The sequence below is a fragment of the Geotrypetes seraphini genome, chromosome 4 (assembly GCF_902459505.1).
Source record: "Geotrypetes seraphini chromosome 4, aGeoSer1.1, whole genome shotgun sequence".
NCBI classification, from domain to species: domain Eukaryota; kingdom Metazoa; phylum Chordata; class Amphibia; order Gymnophiona; family Dermophiidae; genus Geotrypetes; species Geotrypetes seraphini.
This window is the reverse complement of record NC_047087.1, coordinates 232,782,002-232,800,020: the sequence shown is the minus strand read 5'-3', so window position 1 is coordinate 232,800,020 and position 18,019 is coordinate 232,782,002. Positions and strand designations below refer to the sequence as shown.

The 18,019-nt window shown below is 40.7% G+C and overlaps 1 protein-coding gene across 1 annotated transcript in view; it reads left to right on the top strand.

The window, feature by feature from the left end:
- The first annotated feature begins 772 nt into the window (after window positions 1-772).
- The window catches only part of CALY (calcyon neuron specific vesicular protein), a 154,170-nt gene continuing 136,923 nt past the window's right edge, over window positions 773-18,019 (top strand). The window contains exon 1 of the mRNA XM_033943470.1: window positions 773-878. The gene's annotated coding sequence lies outside the window, so the exon portion shown is untranslated. The remainder of the gene's footprint in view (window positions 879-18,019) is intronic.

The window sequence follows — 18,019 nt, the reverse complement described above, 5'->3', positions numbered from 1 at the left end:
TCAGACCAACGGTCCATCAAACCCAGTAGCTCTTTCTCACGGTGGCCAATCCAGGTCACTAGTACCTGGCCAAAACCCAAATAGTAGCAACATTCCATGCTACCGATCCAGGGCAAGCAGTAACTGTTTGGATAAGGAACCTATTAAAACCTAAGACAAAAAGTTGAAGATAGGAAGTGAGGTGTATTGGAAAACTCCACACGATACAATAAATCTCACTTGTCAGGATTGAAGATCCAAATAAATAGCAATCAATGAATCCTTAAGAACAAAGATGACGAACAAACTTATGTCATTCTTTACTTTTCCTTTATTGTAGTATTCTTGCCCCAATGCTTATATGCCCATAAGTTTGTTCGTCCTCTTTGTTCTTAAGGATTCATTGATTGCTATTTATTTGGATCTTCAATCCTGACAAGTGAGGTTTTTTGTATCGTGTGGAGTTAACCTATTAAAACCTCTCAAATAGCCAAAACTTTATAACCCAACGCGTGATTTACACCTCTAACAACCATATGACAAACTGAAAAAAAAATATGCATGCACTAGGAAAAGAACTGAAGCTTCAGTACTGGTTTATGAATTTATCCTTGTAATTATTAACATATTGATGATTATAATTTTATAACTAGAAAATAAGGGTGGCTGTTTAATTTCTCTTGCTTTGGGTGGTGAATCCGCTGTGAGCCGTGCCAGTGGCTCTCATTGAAAGAGATAGACTCTCTCTGACTCCAAGCTTTCTGATTCTTCTCACAGCACAGAAATACATTATTGCCTAGGTAACCAGTCTCAGCCAGCCTGCTCCTCTTTGCAGAGCCACCTCATCCCAAGTGAGCATCCCTGAAGGCAGGAAACCAGGATATTATTTCTTAAAGACAGTAAGTTATTTCACATTTTCGCTTGTGTGTGTGTGAGGTTGGTCTTTGAGAAAACATGTAAAATACAACAGCATGAGAAATCTGCTGTGTGGTCGTTAATAAAATGAAGAGAGAGAGAGCAAATTCTGAAATCTGGTTTCTGGGCTTTGTGTAAAGCCTCTGCGTTCTTCCTCAGGCTGGAGTGTTTTTTTTTGTTTTTACCATCACCCCTATTAGCATTGAACATGTGAGGTCAGATTTAGAATTGATAAGAAAGCTGCGGTTGCTTTGAGGTATTTTTTGACTTTGTATCTGGATTTTGGTAGGCAGCAACCAGGTTAAGAGAAACAGAGCTCAGTTTACACGTATAGTGTGTGAGGTAGAAATATGAAGCCATGCACCAAATCTGTTTGCTAAGGGGGAAGTTTGCATAAACTGCATAATTATGACTACATGACAGTGTAATTTAGTATTTTGCTCATAGGAAACAAAAAGCAACACAAAGTTACAGAAAAAGAGCAGTTGGAATGAATATTTTATTAGAAGAGGCTTTTATGTGATATGTAAGGTTAATTTTATTGTTAACTATGACTAAGGCGGTTATTGAATTTGTTTGCTCTTCTTCATTTCATAAATGCTATGGTTTTGTATAAACCCTCATTCAAAAAAATGTATTAATCAAACTTGGAGATGCATGTGTTCCGTGCTTTTAGCCTCCGCCCATGCAGATCTCAGCCAGACAAAGAGCTAGGGATGAGGACAGTGGAAAATGGATCTTGCTACTTTCTCCACATAATTAGTTATATTACATGCAGACAATTTACAATTTTCAGGAGGGACAAACGTTAAGGTTTTTCGACAGCACTGGATTTGGTTCATGAAATTTGACATGATCATTTCCTCCTGTCCACCCTTCCCCCATGTTTTGCTTAAAGCTCATGAGCCTTTTAATGGTTTTGGTTCCTTGCATTGCAAATAGAAGTTGAAAAAATGTTTTCTTCATCTGTATATTTTTAAACTAAAATGGATACATACCAGTTGTAACTAGCAATATCTTTCTATTGCATATGCTTGCACAAACAAATTAGATGAATGTTATTTAACAGCTTGGGCTTAAAAGATGCACAGGTTCACAGATGTGGTATAGCTTGTAGACTGCTGTACTGCAGTATATGAATATTATTTCCTACACTGTCCTTCTTAAATTCACACAAACCTCCCCCTCCCCCAGTAAGTCTGTTGCTGTGAATGGGAGACAGGGAGTGCTGGGAGAAGAATTGAGAAATGGAAATGGAAATCATTTTGCAGGTTAAAAAAAAAAATTATTTCCTTTCTGTTTGCTGATAGAAATCTATGGCAATGATTGTCCTGTAATGAAAGTGGTAGGTTTTTCTTTTCTCTAAGTGACAAAGCTAGGTGACTTACTAATGACGGTCGGTAATTGTCTCTTAAATGAGGGAGAGAGGTAGGCAACTATTTTAAAAAGAAAATGGAGTGGATGAAAATTGTATTTACGTGATGGGTATCTCCATAGTTGTTTGCTACTGACTTTTGCTCAGCTGTCTCTCCCATAGACATATTCAATCTATGTAACTTTCTTACCAGCCAAAATTGATTCTATCACTGTGTTTTTAACTCATCATAGCCAAAATAATATACTAGATGAATGAGGGTGGCTTTTAGCTAAGACAAAACCACTTAGGTCTAGGCGGGTTAGAAATTTTTTTAAATAAATAAATAAAATAGGTGATTAAAGAAAAAGAAAAAAATGCACGCGTCTGGCAATATTTAACAGGTGAATTATGCTGTATCTAAAGGGATGAATCCCTGGTTGTTTGATTAGGTGCGCTGGACTAGAATCCCAGATGAATGCAGTGGTGAAAATGGGCTCTCTCCTATGTGTGATGTTCTGAAGGAAAATTGCTCAGAGATATGTAAAGCCACATTTTTCTTAAGGCTTGGTGCAGTTCACATAAAACACTTCCTAAAACGAATTTAGAAACTCTGGCAGAATGTGATTATTAAATACCATACTGAGTCCAACCATAAGGGGGCAAGTCTATAGCAGTGCACAGAGGTAAAAGCTATGCCTATATTTTCTTGAAGTCTCTGATGACCTCCAGCTATATTCATCATACTTCAAGGAGCCTAGTAAAGTCTTGATGCTGTTGTAATCCTCTTTGGGGGTGCACTGAGTGAGCCAGTGGAAGAGATGAGTACTTGCTCCCGTAATGGAACAGCGTGGCTTTGATGCTCCTGGATGAACTGTTAATGAAGAGATGCCACTCTTTCAGGTTTTCAGGCGATTCCAATTACCTCAAACAGACTGGTCTCACTGTGGCAGAAGCAGAGCCTATCTTGATGGGTGATGAAGGTAGAAAAAGCTTGGTGATGCTTCCTCTGATCTGTGACTTGCACACTTTCATCTAACAAGTTCCACAGTTTGAGCTTACTACTTACTACTACCAGTGACGTACCCAGCATATGTGACACCTGGGGCCCATCATCTATATGAAAAACATGATTTTTAGTAACAATCCACATATCGCACAACAAGAGTGTACTTAGGAAAAAGCAGCAGCTTAGAAACTGCAGTGAGCACTAGAACACCAGTAAGCACATTGTAAAATTAAACAAGCCAGATCCTGCACAGTCAATTGAAACTGTACAGTCAATGCCAACAGAAAACCATGTCCTTTTCATACACACAGAACAGAGATACACCCTCGCCCAATATAGAATAATCACAAACTAAAAATTGAAATATGTAGACAAAAGTTAAACTGAACTGCCAAGAAACCAGACTCTGCATACAATGCAACACCATACCACCACAGAAACAGTAACACATGTCCTCTAATACTGTGCAAAATATAAAGACAGTAGATGTAAATTTGAAAAAACTGATACATAACAATCACCACTTTACAAATTAACAAATAGAAATAAAACAAATACTGTAATGAGAAATAAGAAAATACAATTTTATTGGACTAATCCATTTTGCAATTAGCTTTCAAATGCCAAATCTTTCTTCAGAACAGTACTGCTGTTATGGTATCCTGTCCTGACCTGAGGAAAGGGGTTTAGTCCAAAAAAAGATTGCCTTATTTCCATTTCCTATTTATAAACTTTGATCAATACAGTTACAATACCACTTGATTCTAAGTAAAGCAACAACAACAAAAAATCTTTCTACCTTTTGTTGTTTCTGCTTTAATCATCTTCTCTTTGCTCTCTTCTTTCTATACAGTGTTTGTCCTCTCTCCTTTCCATGCAACATCTGCCCTCTCTTTGCCCCTTCCACCCACTGCCCACACTCTCTGCCCCTTCCATCTACTGTCCACCCTCTTTGCCCTTTCCATCCACTGTCCACCCTCTTTCTCTTCCGTAAGGCATCTTCCCTTCAATAAACTGTATAGCCTATGCCCCTTCTCTCCTTTGTATTCATTGCAGCTTCACCCCTCTCTCCATTTTTCTGTCTACACCCCCAACCCATGGTCTAGCATCTCTATCTCCTTCCCTTCCCCCATGCCCTGGCATATCTTTCCCTCTATGCTTTGGTACCTCCTCTCCCTCCTTTCTGGCATTTGTCTCCTTAGTGTCCCTTCCCTCCCCCCATGCCCTGACATCTCTCTCCTCTCCTTCTAACTCCCCTTCCTCCTCCATTATCTGGCATCTCCTCTCCTTCCTTCCTTTCTCTCCATCCCTCCTTCCTTCCTTTCCCCTGGTCTGGCATCTATCTTCTTCCCTTCCCCCATACCATTGCATCTATCTCTCCCCCTCCATGGCCTGGTATCTCCTTTCCTTCTTTCCTTTACCTCCCTCCCATGGACTTGGCATCTCTCATTCCTCTCCTCTTCCTTGTTTTCCTTCTCCCTCCTTCCCTCTCTATCCCCAATTGGGTGCAGCAGCAGCAGCATTTTTCTTCCCCTTCCCTCCCCCTTTCCCTGTGCAAAAGCAGCATTTCTTTTCCCCCTTCCCTGTCTAACACACACGTTGGCAGCACAGCATTCACAACTTGCTGCTCTTGCTTGCTTTGGGTTTTCCTCACTGCCAGGTCCCATCTACTTTCTGTGTCCGTGGAGGACGGCCTGAAGAAAGCAAGCAAGATCAGTGAGTTGTAGGTCTCTCTCTCTCTTCTGTGCCTCCCTCCGGCGAGTGTTTAGTTTCTGGCTGACTCCCTTGTTGCAGTCATTTTTCCATTCAAAGCCACGGGCAGAAAAATGACTGCAGCAAGGGAGCCAGCCAGAAGCTAAACACCTGCCGGAGGGAGGCACAGAAGGAAGGAAGGGAGAAGGTCATGTTGGGACTCGAGAGGGAGCACAAACTGGGCCATGGGTTGGACACCCCTGATTTAAAGTTTATTGCTGCTGGTTAAGGAAAGTGGCAGAATAGGGAGGGTGGTTCCGGACCTGGTGGGTCAGCTTTGTGCACTCCCTTAGGGCTTGCACCTGGGGCGGACTTTCCCCCCCCCCTGCATCCCCCTTGGTACACCACTGCCTACTACTTATCATTTCTGTAGTGTTACTAGACATACGCAACCTAGATGTCAAAAGCTCGGCATTGGATTTGGTGCGACCAAGATCTTTGATCAAATTATTGAGGTCTTTTTGATTTGGATAGTATGGGTATTTCTCATCAGCTGCACCACTGATATTATAAACTGGATCTACAACATCTCACTTTCTGACTTGCTGTTCTCTTCTGAAAACAGTTGCTCTCTTTTTGGAAGAGTGGATATGGGAAGCTCAGGGCAATGTGGCACAGGGGTGATGGATGAAGGAATATTTGGATATGTGATTGCATTTGCATGCTTGATCAGTGGGTTCCCATTACATTCTTGAGATAGCAAACTTCATGGCTCTCTTATCTCCTCTGTATCATGGATGAACGAAATGAAATTGTGGTAATGAAAACAATACATTTATTTCACCTATGACAAATGTATATGAGATTCTCGCAACATATTTAAATATATTTTCAAATAACATTGAAAAATTTTAAATTTAAACATTTTTAAAAACTTAATATTCTAAGAAAATTTATAGCAGAAAATTCCACCATCCACAATAACCTACCGCACCTTAGTAAAAGGGCCACTAAGGGCACCTTTTACAAAGCCGCGCTAGCGATTTTAGCACACGCACCGGATTAGCACTTGCTATAGAGCGTGCTAGCCAAAAATCTACCGCCTGCTCAAAAGGAGGCGGTAGTGGCTAGCGTGCGAATTAAGGCCCTAGCGTGGCTTTGTAAAAGGAGCCCTAAGTTTACTCGGTAGTCCTTTTACTAAGGTGTGGTAGCTGATTTAGCACGCGCTAACGCGTCCATAGGATATAATGGACGCATTAGCACACGTTAGCATTTAGCATGCGTTAAAACAGCTAGTGCGCCTTGGTAAAAGGACCCTTCAGTTTGGAATCAATCTGGAATGTTCTGCAAAAAAGGTAAATGTGAAAATATCAATGCCCTGATCACTAAAGCAAAGTTTGAGGGGAATGATAGCCATTTTCTATACTTTTGTGGCATAGGCAATTAAGAAAGAACTGGAACAAAAAAAATCCAAACATTTTGTTACATATTCTCTCAGGGTTTCTGCAGCTGGCATTGTGCTTGTTGCAGGTTTCTGGACACAGAAACCTGGAAACTTGCAACAAGCATTTTGTTAAATAGTAAAATCATTCCAGAGAAATGATCCACTTATTTTTACATTGAATTTTAGGGAGCACATTTTTATCCAAGGGATTGTATTTTCCCATAGAATTATTATGGCTTCCTTTTGACATATTTCACCTTGAACTAAATGGTATTAGAACGATTCAGAAATCTTAGATTAGATTACATTAATATATTGGATTGAATTGGATTTATTTTTATTTATTGTATCTTTTAATGCATCATTTTTGTAAACTGCTTAGAAACCTCACGGTTATTAGTGGTATATAAGAATTAAATTAAATTAAATTAAATTATTACATTTAATATACTACTAGTGTGTGAGTATTATGCAATTTACAATACTACTACAAAAAAGTGCATATATGTATGTGAAAATCCTGCCCTAATCCAATATCAGAAATACCACTGCTTTTTTTCAGGTAAAAATGTGCACACACAGGATGCATTGATCTTCATGTATCTGCATATGTGGTAGGCAGAAATGACTTTGAAAATTATCCTCAGAATTTACGACTGCAGCTGAGACAAATTTAAGTTCAAACTTAAGGCAGTAAGACCCATATTCTATAAATGGCGCCTTAAACCCCCCCTCCCCTTTACAAAGCCATGCTAGCGGCTGTCACTACGGTAACTGCCCCAAAGCTCATAGAGATTTAAAAGGGTTCAGGGTTTTTGCTGCTTGGCAGCCACTAGCATAGCTTTATTAAAAGGGGGGGAGGGTAAGTTAGGCGCCGGTAGGCACCCTACGGGTATCTAACAAGTGGAAAATTCCATTTAAAAACAAATAATAGTATTTTAAAAAATGCCTACATTGCAGCTATGGAGGTACTTTGATGCCCATTGTCACTGTAGACGTGGCTAATGATGGAAGTGGTGCTAGGCATCGTAAAGCGCCTCTGTAGCAGCAATTCAAGTGAAAGGTAGGCGCCTGAAATGTAGGCTTTGAAAACCCTGGCTTACATTTCTGATGCCTACTTTGCACAAAGCTATGATTGACACTCGATAAGTGGCCATTTATTAGGCAGCTGCAGACGATAGTGCCACTTATAGAATTCAGGCCTTGCAGCTGTAGGTGCTATTGTTTAAGTCATATTTGACTTTTTCTTTTAGTATGGCATTATCAAATGAAAATCAAAACAGTTCATAGCTGTAATAGTCAGTGTTGCATTAATCATGTGGATTCTAACCAATCATCAGTTTGCTTTAGAAAAAAAAGAGTTCTGTTTCTAGGGTGAAAAATAAGGAACTGGGTTCATTTTTTAATATGAATCGAACACACTTAAAGGGCATTTTATATAGGTTATCAAAGAAGGAATTGGAACATCCAGATTGGGACAGTCACAGATTATCCAGTATTTTACATAAGCTCTGATGAATGTGGGATATTTTTGTAAAATATGTAGACAGACGCAGGCTGATACTACCCGGAAAAGTCAGGACACAGTAACTCATATTTATATCAAAACTAAGCTAACTCACCAGATGTTCTGTAGTTACTGCGTATTTCTTAACACGGAAGCCATTTAATAATTGGATGAATTTTCAAGCCTGTAGCAAAAGTCAAAACTCGGTATCTCTTAATAATTTGGAGATATATTAAGTCAGAACACAGTACTGGTCTAGAATTACTTCATGGGGATTTATTCAAAGAAATCAGTTTTTTGGACTTTTTTCATATTTATATTCTTCGCAGTTACTGTGTTTTAGCTTCTCAGGATAGAATATATATATATATATATATATATATATGTATATATATATATATATATATATATATCTTCTCCAGTGATGGGAATAGCAGTAGAGCTAGGACATGAATTGAGGTTGCAGGGCGTCAATTTAAAAGTAACATTAGAAAGAACTTTTTTAATGAGAGAGTAGTGGATACCTGAAATGCCTTTCTACAGTAATTGGGCAAATTTCTACAGTTTGAGCCTTGAAAATGGCAAGACAAGATCAATTATATATACAGTATGTTATATCACATCACGATCACATCTCTCTCTACAAGTTTTTCATTCCATAACACAGATACACTTTCAATGTCACTTCTCATTTTCTTACTTTATTAGAACCATAATCAAATGTATTCACAGTCATAGACACTTGAATTTAGATTTATTTCTATTATCTCACTTCATCCATCATTTTGGTCCACCTTGGCCCATGCATGACTTTATCACCAGTCCATCATGATCACACCTCTTTTTCTAAGATGTTCTCACTCATTCCTATTCATATTTTGATAGGACCTCCGATGAAGGCCTCTAATTGGCTAAAACATGGACAGTGTCGGGTCCTCACTCCCTGCATACTGTCATAATCCATAACTTCAACACTGACTTATGCGGCCTTATGTTTCAGCTGCATTGTGGGTCTCCTACCAACAATCGCTTCTGTCCAATGTATTGACATACACCTTTGTTGAAAATTCTTCTAATTGGACTGTTCATTTTTATGACCACAAACTTTAATAGTATAATTTGTTGGCTATTGGTTTGGTTTTAGCCCATTTGACTGAATAAACTTTGCCACTCCAGTCCACCACCTCTTGTTTTTGGTTGTGTAGCCCTTTACCCTCATTGGTGGAGCATTGAAGTTTGCTTTGTTTGTTGGTGACATAATATCACACACTATCAGGCTAATTTTCAAAAATGATAGACAGCATAAACTGGCACTTGTACGTCTTAATAGACAAAACATCCAAGTGGGCATTTCAACACTGACTTTCTGGTTGTTTTGTCTCCAGTGCGTCTAAATCTTAAGGGGGTGTGTTAGAGGCATGTTTTGGGTAGGATTAGGATGGGATTAGCACTTGGACATTCAGACAGGATAATCAAACCTTTAAGGAAACAGTGTTAGACGTATGGAGCTAGACCTCTTTCAGATATGCATAAGGGTCAAAAAGGTGTCTAAACTGACAAGATGACCACTGGAGGGATTAAGGCATGATTCCCCCTTACTCCCCAGTGGTCACCAAATCCCTCCCACCACCTAAAGATCTTAATTTAAAAAAACAGTAGTCCATTCTGTCTGAATGGCTTTCCACCAGCTGATCACAAAGGGAGAATCCCAATCAGCTGAGATGGTTTCATAGAGTCCTGCCGCCTCAGCTGAATGGGGATTCCCCTACCAGGATCAGATGAACTAGCAGGGAAAACCACGATTCCTCTCTCCCTCCCTCCTTCTCTCCCTCCCACTCACTGATTTCCCCTAGCCTCCCCCCCACAGAGAGCCGCTATCCTCCATCCCTCCTTCAATAGCCCCCTGACATCCTTCCCATCCCCCGACACCCCTCAACACCACCTGACATCAGAAAATACTTTTTCACAGAAAGGGTAGTGAATGCATGGAATGGCCTCCCAGTAGAGATGAAAAAGGTATTTGAATTCAAGAAAGCTTGGGATTTCTAAGAGAGAGGAAGAGATAGTAGATGGCATGGATAGGCAGACTAGATAGGCCATATGGTCTTTGTCTGCCTCCATTTTTCTATGCTTTTCTATGTTTGTATTATTTCCCATGGGAAATTAATCTATTCATTTTTTGGCCTACCCACATTACCCTTGATTCTCTGCATCTGAACCATCTCTAATTGTAACTTTCTGAAATTGAGATGTACTATTTGTGTAGCCTATTTACACTATTAAATGCTGATCTGGAGATGCTTGTAACTCATTCTTTTTGCTGACAAGTTTTCTAATTATTCTAGGCTAAATTTTCTAATTATTCTAGGCTAAATTTACAGATTGTGCAAAGTGGTTCTCTGCAAAAGTCATTTCTTATATAATTTTTTGAGGAAATGTTTCCTATCCAGAAGTTGCAGGAAATTTACCCCCTTTTACAAAACCATGCAAGAGGTTTTTAGCGCCAGGTGCACTGCTCCAACAGTCATAGAGTTCCTATGAGTACAGGAATAGTGCAGAGCATTCAGTGTGCTAGCTGGCGGTGAAAACCTCCTGCGTGGCTTTGTAAAGGGGGAGGGGGTTAAAGCCATGCGCAGAAGATACATTGTTTCAAAACTGCAAAGGGGGGGAATGATATTCACAATTTTTTTTTTCCTTTTTTAACATGAATATTGCAGAATAATTTATCAGATTTCCTTTATATCACCTTAAATCTATTTCAGAAGAAATAGATTTGAAATAGGATTATGAAAATAGTTAGAGAGAGAGAGCGAGTGCGAGGGAAGAGGTTGGAGGGGGGTGAATGGTAAATGGAATGGAATGAAAAGAAATGAAATGGATTACGAGTAGAGATAACGGAGACCGCACTTTATTGGAATTTAAAAATGCTTGGGACAGACATAGGAGGTCAGTGATAGGGGACAAGGCTGAAAGTAGAGGCCAACAGAATTTTGGTTTCGGTTACAGTGCAGAAACTGGCCCACAATCCTTTTTCTGCCCGGTTTTCTACCAAAAGGCTACGATTTTGGTTTTGGGTTTGAATTTGGCCAAAACTGACCATGTTTTTGATGGTAGCTGAAAATTTGTGCTTTGTCCTATGTGCCTCCCTCCCTCCTTCTCCCCTCTAAACAGAGTTAGGGCAGAACAATAGCAGGAATCATGAATTATCTGTATAGAAGTCATATGCAGTCACTATGTTAGCAATTTTGTAATTGGGCAGCTCCATTTAGGTGCTCCAAGGCTGTGAAATAGGTGCCTATTCTGTAACAGAATATAGACCTAGATTTAGTTATACAATACTAGTATAACCCAGTATCAGTGCATTGATGGCCACAGGTAGACCAGGCTTAGAGCTGGTATAAGTGAGGCTCCTAAATACAGCAGGGATGTATGTAATTTACAGTCTTCTGTAAGTTAGGTGTGTAAATGGGAGCTTGCTTATGCCCTTAATCCTAGTATTTTTGGAAAGAGTAAACAAGTGATTTAAGTCTACCCATTATACTCCTCTCAGTGTTTTATAGAACTCATATCTCCCCTGAGCTATCTCTTGCCATGCAGAAGAGCCCTAGCTGCAATAGCCTTTCCTCATAGGGAAGTCGTCCTATCCCCTTTATCTAATTGCTCACTGTATTCAAGATGCGGTCGCACCATGGAGCAATACAGAAGCTTTATTTTTGTTTTCCATTCCTTTCCTGACAATTCCTAATGTTCTATTCGCTTTCTTAGCCGCTTCTACACAGTGAGCAGAGGGTTTCAACGTATCAACAATGACACCTAGATCCTTTACTGGGGAGGTGGAACTTTGCATCACATAGTTATAGTTCAGATTCCTTTTTTCTACATGCCTCAGTTTGCATTTGCTCACATTAAACATCATCTGCCATTTTGACGCCCAGTCTTCCAGTCTCACAAAGTCCTCTTGCAATTTTTCACAATCCTCTTGTGACTTAACAACTTTGTGTCATCAGCAAATTTAATTATCTCACTAGTTATTCTCATCTCTAGATGATTTATAAATATGTTAAAAAGCAGCGGTTCTAGCACAGACCCCTGGGTAACTACTGTTTACCCTTCAGAATACTGACCATTTAACCCTACTCTCAATTTTCTATCTTTAACCCAACTCTTAATCCACAATAGGACGTTCTAATTTCCTCGAGTCATGCATGAGGTACTTTGTTAGATACCTTTTGAAAATCCAGATACATAATATCAACTGACTCACCTTTATCCATATGTTTATTCACCCCTTCAAAGAAATGTAGTAGATTGGTGATGCAAGATTTCCCTGACTAAATCCATGTTGGCTTTATCTCATTAATCCATGCTTATGTATATGCTCTGTAATCATGTTATTTATAATAGTCTCTACCATTTTGCCTCTCCAATATCAGGCTTATCAGTCTTTAATTTGCTGGATCACAATCTAAGGGAATACTTCTTTACAGCAGGTGTGGCAAACCTAGTTCTCGGGGGCTACTAATCAGTGCCTGCCTGAATGTAAAACCACTTAGTCTATAAGTGGTACATAAATACTAAAATAAATAAATAAATCTGCACACTTGATGCAGCTTAAGGATAGAGAGAGGGTAGATTATAATCAGTGGGGTCAATATTCAGCAGGGTTTAAGCAAGTAGGAGAGGTTACTGCCTTCTAAGATCATGCTGAGTGGGACAGCCAGCAACATTCAGGGGCATTAAACCCTTGATTGCCATGGCACTCTCCACTTAGTGCTGGGGAAATCTGGGGTGGAGTCGGGATGGATCTGGAGCTTACACGGGTTCCAGCAATATAGGATGAATAAAATACAGTCCTATCTTTGCCCAGTAAGGTAGGCGGGTATTGGCGCCGAAAGTCATCTGGCATATGTATAACATCTGCGTCTGACAAAGAACCAGATATGCAATTGTCAGTGCCTGGACATGGCCCAGCAATGAATATCCGGGTCTAACCCAGCCTGCGGCAGTCAGCGGCTTTAAAACCACTTGCCACTGTTGGGTGAATATCACCCACAATATAAATTAATATTGTGGGAGCATTAATTAAAACTGCCTACCTGAGGCGTGTGCACCACAATTAACTCAAAAGGACATGAACAATTCTGCTTTCAATTATTGCCGAATGAAAGATTACCCATAGAGAATATTACCTGCTGCCTCTGCAGGAAATCTTTTGGCACAAAATAATAAAGACCTTATTCACTAATGTGAATTAATGAAGTAACGTGTGTGGGTTCAAATTAAAACATGTGAAAGGACAGTGCGTTTGCTTTTATGTGCGTATTTGAGATTTGCCTTTCCTAAGACTCTTGAGAGTAGCAGTCTGTGACAGAGTTAAATCTTTGCCTACAGGAGCAGACTAAGGGCTCCTTTTACGAAGGTGCGCTAGAGTTTTTAGCGTGCGCTAGAATGCCGCACGCGCTAACTCCGCGCTACATGGAAAATACTAACGCCAGCTCTAGCACGTCTAGCAGGTGCGGCATTGTAGCACGTTCTTAAAACCGCTAGCGCACCTTAGTAAAAGGAGCCCTAAGTGTATGATGCTATTGATTTGCTATGAAAGCAGAGGTCACTGCAATAAAATAGAAAAGGAAGGGAGAGAGGAACTGAAGGCACTATAGCCAGAAGGCTGTTAGATGATATATTTCTATAGTGGGAGTAGTAGAAAAAGGTATAGTCGAGTAGGGCTTGCCTCCACTGTGCAAGATCCCACTGTTCTATCTACTATATACTATGTCCGACCACACAATGCTATGCCACATTTTGTCATACGGTGCTATATTCTCATGCTATGATGTTTGCCATCCCATTTCTACCGCATTCTGCTTTGTAACATACCATACTATCATGTCATACTAGGTTAGCTACACATGTATACTATATCTCCCATGCTATGTTAACCACGCTTGTCACACAATGCTCATCGTGCTATGTCTTACCATACCATGCTATGTTGTGTTTTGCCATGCTTTGTTAACTGTTTTGCCATCTCTGTCAATGTCCTGCCCTACCATGTTTGCCAACACCCTGTCTAAAAACGTATTAATATGTATGTAAACTTGTAATGTGTTTTGAGTTCCCTTGGGAGGATGGGATATAAAACCAAATAAATAAATAAATACTCCCCTTTAACAAAACTATAAAAGCAGTTTTGTAAAAAAAAAAAATAAAAAAAAAGGGGGTATATAATAGTTGGGTAGGGCTTGCTTTACACAGGAAGAGAAGTCCCTTGGAAAGGATGGTCATGGAAGAGGAGGCCAGGTGAAGCCTATTCAATCCACCATTAAGGTTTTGGGAATAATACTGGACCAGGGCTTGACTATGAAGAACCAGGTGGACTCTTTGGTCAGAAAGGGTTTCTTGACTCTTTGGAAGCTTCGGTCCGTTAGGGCGTATTTTGATGTTTCATCATTTAGAGTTTTGATACAGTCTCTTATATTAAGCCAGCTTGATTACTGCAATATTGCCTATTTGGCAATTTCCCAGAAGAATATGCAACGATTGTGAATAGTACAAAATGCGGCGGTCAGGCTGATTTATAGGTTGAAGAAATATGATCACGTAGCACCCTCCTATCGAGTACTGTATTGGCTGCCACTGGTGGCGGGGGTGAAGTTTAAGTTTGGTTGCTTCAGTTTTAAGGCTTTGTTTGGCTTAGCTCCCAAATATATAATTGAGCTTTTCTCTTTTGCAACCAACAGACATAAGAGAAACTCACATCTGAATTTTGTTTTTCCGCCTGTTAGAGGATATAAACTTAAAAAACATCATCAAAATCTTTTCTCATATTAAGCAGCGTTATGGGGTAAGGATTTAGAACAATTGCTTTTGCTTACTGACACTTATGGGGAATTTAGGAGACATTTAAAACCATATCTGTTTTCGAAGTATTTAGGCAGCTAATTTGTAAAAAATTTATTATGCACTATTTTGATCATTTTAGTGTCTCTTAACTTTTTTAGTTCTATTCAACTTCTTTTATTGTTTGTTTTTTTAACTATTGTAAACCACATAGAACTTTATGGCCTTGTGGTATATTAACTGATTATTATTATTATTAGTAAAATACCTGTTGTATATGTATGGACCTGCTGTCTTAAAGGACGAACTACTGTATATTATTACATATGATAAGACACAGTGTTTCTGCAAAGGTGCCTTGTTGCTTGGTTGTTTTAGGGTGAACTGCCAGTTTTAGGGTGTAGACAGCATGTTCTCAGTACTAACACAAGAGGTTAATGTGCATTAATGCCATTTAACTACTTTCCTTCCCCCCAAAACTGAAGATCTTGAATTAAGGGTGAAAGGCAAGAGTCAAATATAAATTCAGTAATCATAAAACTTAATCCTAAATAATAAAATTCTAGCCCGCGCATGCGCACTTGCGACGCGTGTTCCCTGATCCCTTTTCTGTCAGGATGTGGCCGCACGAGTGCGCATGCGTGCTTATTACCTCACAACAGCCTCCCTGCTCTCCACCTAGCGCTGCTTTCAAAGGGCTCGGTCGCCATGATCGACTCCACAAGCCGGGACCGCAGGCAGCCGCCGATCGCCTCTTTCCCTCCGTCGATGGCGCCGAAGCCCCGGGTCAAGGAGAGCCCCGTGCGCGTCCGATCCGTGCTGCCCACCCTCCCACCGCAACACAAACCTCCGGCCTGCAGCAGCTCCACAGCCGCCGATTGCCTCCACAAGCCCGCGAGGGGAGGAGGCAGAGGGCTGGGGCTGTCCCGCTGGCAGCATGACCCCGATCCCCTTGCACCCGCTCTCCGCCCCACTGCCAAACTCTGGAGCAAAGAAGCCGCGGTCTGGCCCGCCCGCTGAGAGGGAGAGCGGCGCTGGCACCGAGGAGGGAGGGGGGGGGGACACACACGAGGGCTCTGCCGCTAGCTCAGCTTGGCCGCTCCGTCTCTGCCGGGTCTAATAGTAGCAGCCCCCGAAGCTCCTCACCAGCCTGTCCCGCCCCCTTGAGAAGGGTTAGGGTTAGGGTTAAAGTGAAATTGTGGCCTGGGCAGCTGTAAAAGGCAGACATGTAACGAAGCACTCTTACGCTTCATTGGGGATCCGATCTGGGAAGGGAGGAAGAGAATTGGCTTGGGGGTAATAATGATGATGAGGTAAGGAAAGGGGGAGAGAAATAAGATGGAGAAAAAGGAAAAAGCAATGAAGTGGGGGAAAGGAAAGACCAGGATAAAGGGTCAGATAAGGAGAAATGAGGAAGGGATGAGAAATTAGATGGTGAGGCCGAAGGAAAAGGCAGAAATGGAACTAGGAGACAGCAATGGAAAAACTAGAAGGAGGGGGAAAAATTGAATAGGATAGTGGAAGGAAGACGGTCTGGTGTGAATATTAAAAGAATGGAGACAGGCAACAGGAAATGCATTTTTAGAAGGAGAAAAGAATGTAATCGCAGAAAGCGTGGTTGGAGAAGAAAGAATGGAAACTAAGAGTTGAACCCGGAAACAGAAATAAGAATGAAATAAAAAAATAAAAAGATCAATTAAAGGGCTGCTGCTGGATAAGGTGAGCAGTGATGGGGTGGTGGAGGACACAGGGGAGGAAAAAGGAAGAGAGAAAGGGTGGTGTTGGACAGCCAAGGAAAAAATAAATAAAGACAGAAATACAGAAAGCGGCTAAGGAGAGAGAAAAAGAAATAAAATCACACACACTCACACACATATTCTAGCACCCATTAATGTAATGGGCTATAAGACTAGTAGATAATATTTTACCACATTCTTTTCTTAAAAGCACTTATTGAAAGTTTGGCCCCTTCTCAGTGTATAGAATGTGTACAGATTGGTTCAAGCAATTTTTGTATAGTGGACCCGATTGAAGGTGATTAGTACAATGATTTTTTTTAAAATTCCGGGCATATTCAAAACTGTGGTTGTGTTGTAAATGCAAATGAAATGTATTTTAAAGACATAAGTTTATACCATGTGTCACATTTGTCAAAGTTTTTGAGCCCCTGCTTTAAGGCTCTCGTAATTTCAATTTACCTTCAATATATGATGCCTACACTTTAAGATATTTTTCTTATACCGTACTTGTTAACACTAAGGCCCAAATTCTATAAACGTCACTGCTAGTTAGGTGCCCTAACAGTGCTGTTTTTAATTGGTTTAATTGCCTTTAATTGAGATGATAATTGATCATGTCATTTAAAAGCAACTAAAATATCATTAGAAGAAATACGGTGCCTCCATAAATTGGCTAACAAAGATCTAAAACACTTCCTCTATTTTCAATAAAGATGCTTTTTTTTCTGTAACTTTGAGATTTGCCCTACAAAATTGTTCAGTTGAGATAGTAGGTTTTTAAAGCAGCGTTTTTAGAAACTGATGAGAAAAAAATAGATTTTATCACTGCTCTCTCCTTTGCAGTCCTGAGGCCAGTGTACATGCTCTCCATAGCATTCCTATTAGAGTTAGGGCTAGATTCACTAAGCTCACCGATCGTGTTCCGACCAGTTTGCAAGTCTTTTCCGACCCCGACCCGATTCACTAACCTTCTGCCCGATCCTATACGCCCCCAGTCCAATCCGCACGTGCAAATGAGGGGAAATGCATGCAGAAGTAGGAAGGCAGCGATTCACTAAACAGAAGAAGGAACACCGACTGGGCTTGCCGATCCAAAAAGAAGTGACTGCTGAGGACCAGCCGCCAACATTACTGCTGTCCTACTCTCTGCTGCTCTGAAATCCCAGCCCTGCAGCCCTGAAATCAACAAAATATAAAACATCTCCCTTTGTGCAAGAAACATCCTGCTTTCTGCTCTCTACCGCCCTTCCTCTCTGCAAACCCATGTTTTTAACCCGCGATTTTAACCCGTGGGTTTAAAGCAGGGCTGCACTACAGTGTGTTCTGCTTAGTTGTTCCAGTCTGGCCGCAAAGCGTGTTCTGTTCCCTTGAAATGATTCTCATAGGGCCAGCGAGTGCAGCCTTTTGTTTTGATCTCAAGCGCATGCGTGGCTCACATCTCTAGGCAGAGGGCTTGGTCTGCGCATGCGTCTGGATAGTTCTGAAGCGATCTGTGTGGTCAGTGTGGGGCGTGCCTCCGATCAAATAATTTGCTTGAGGA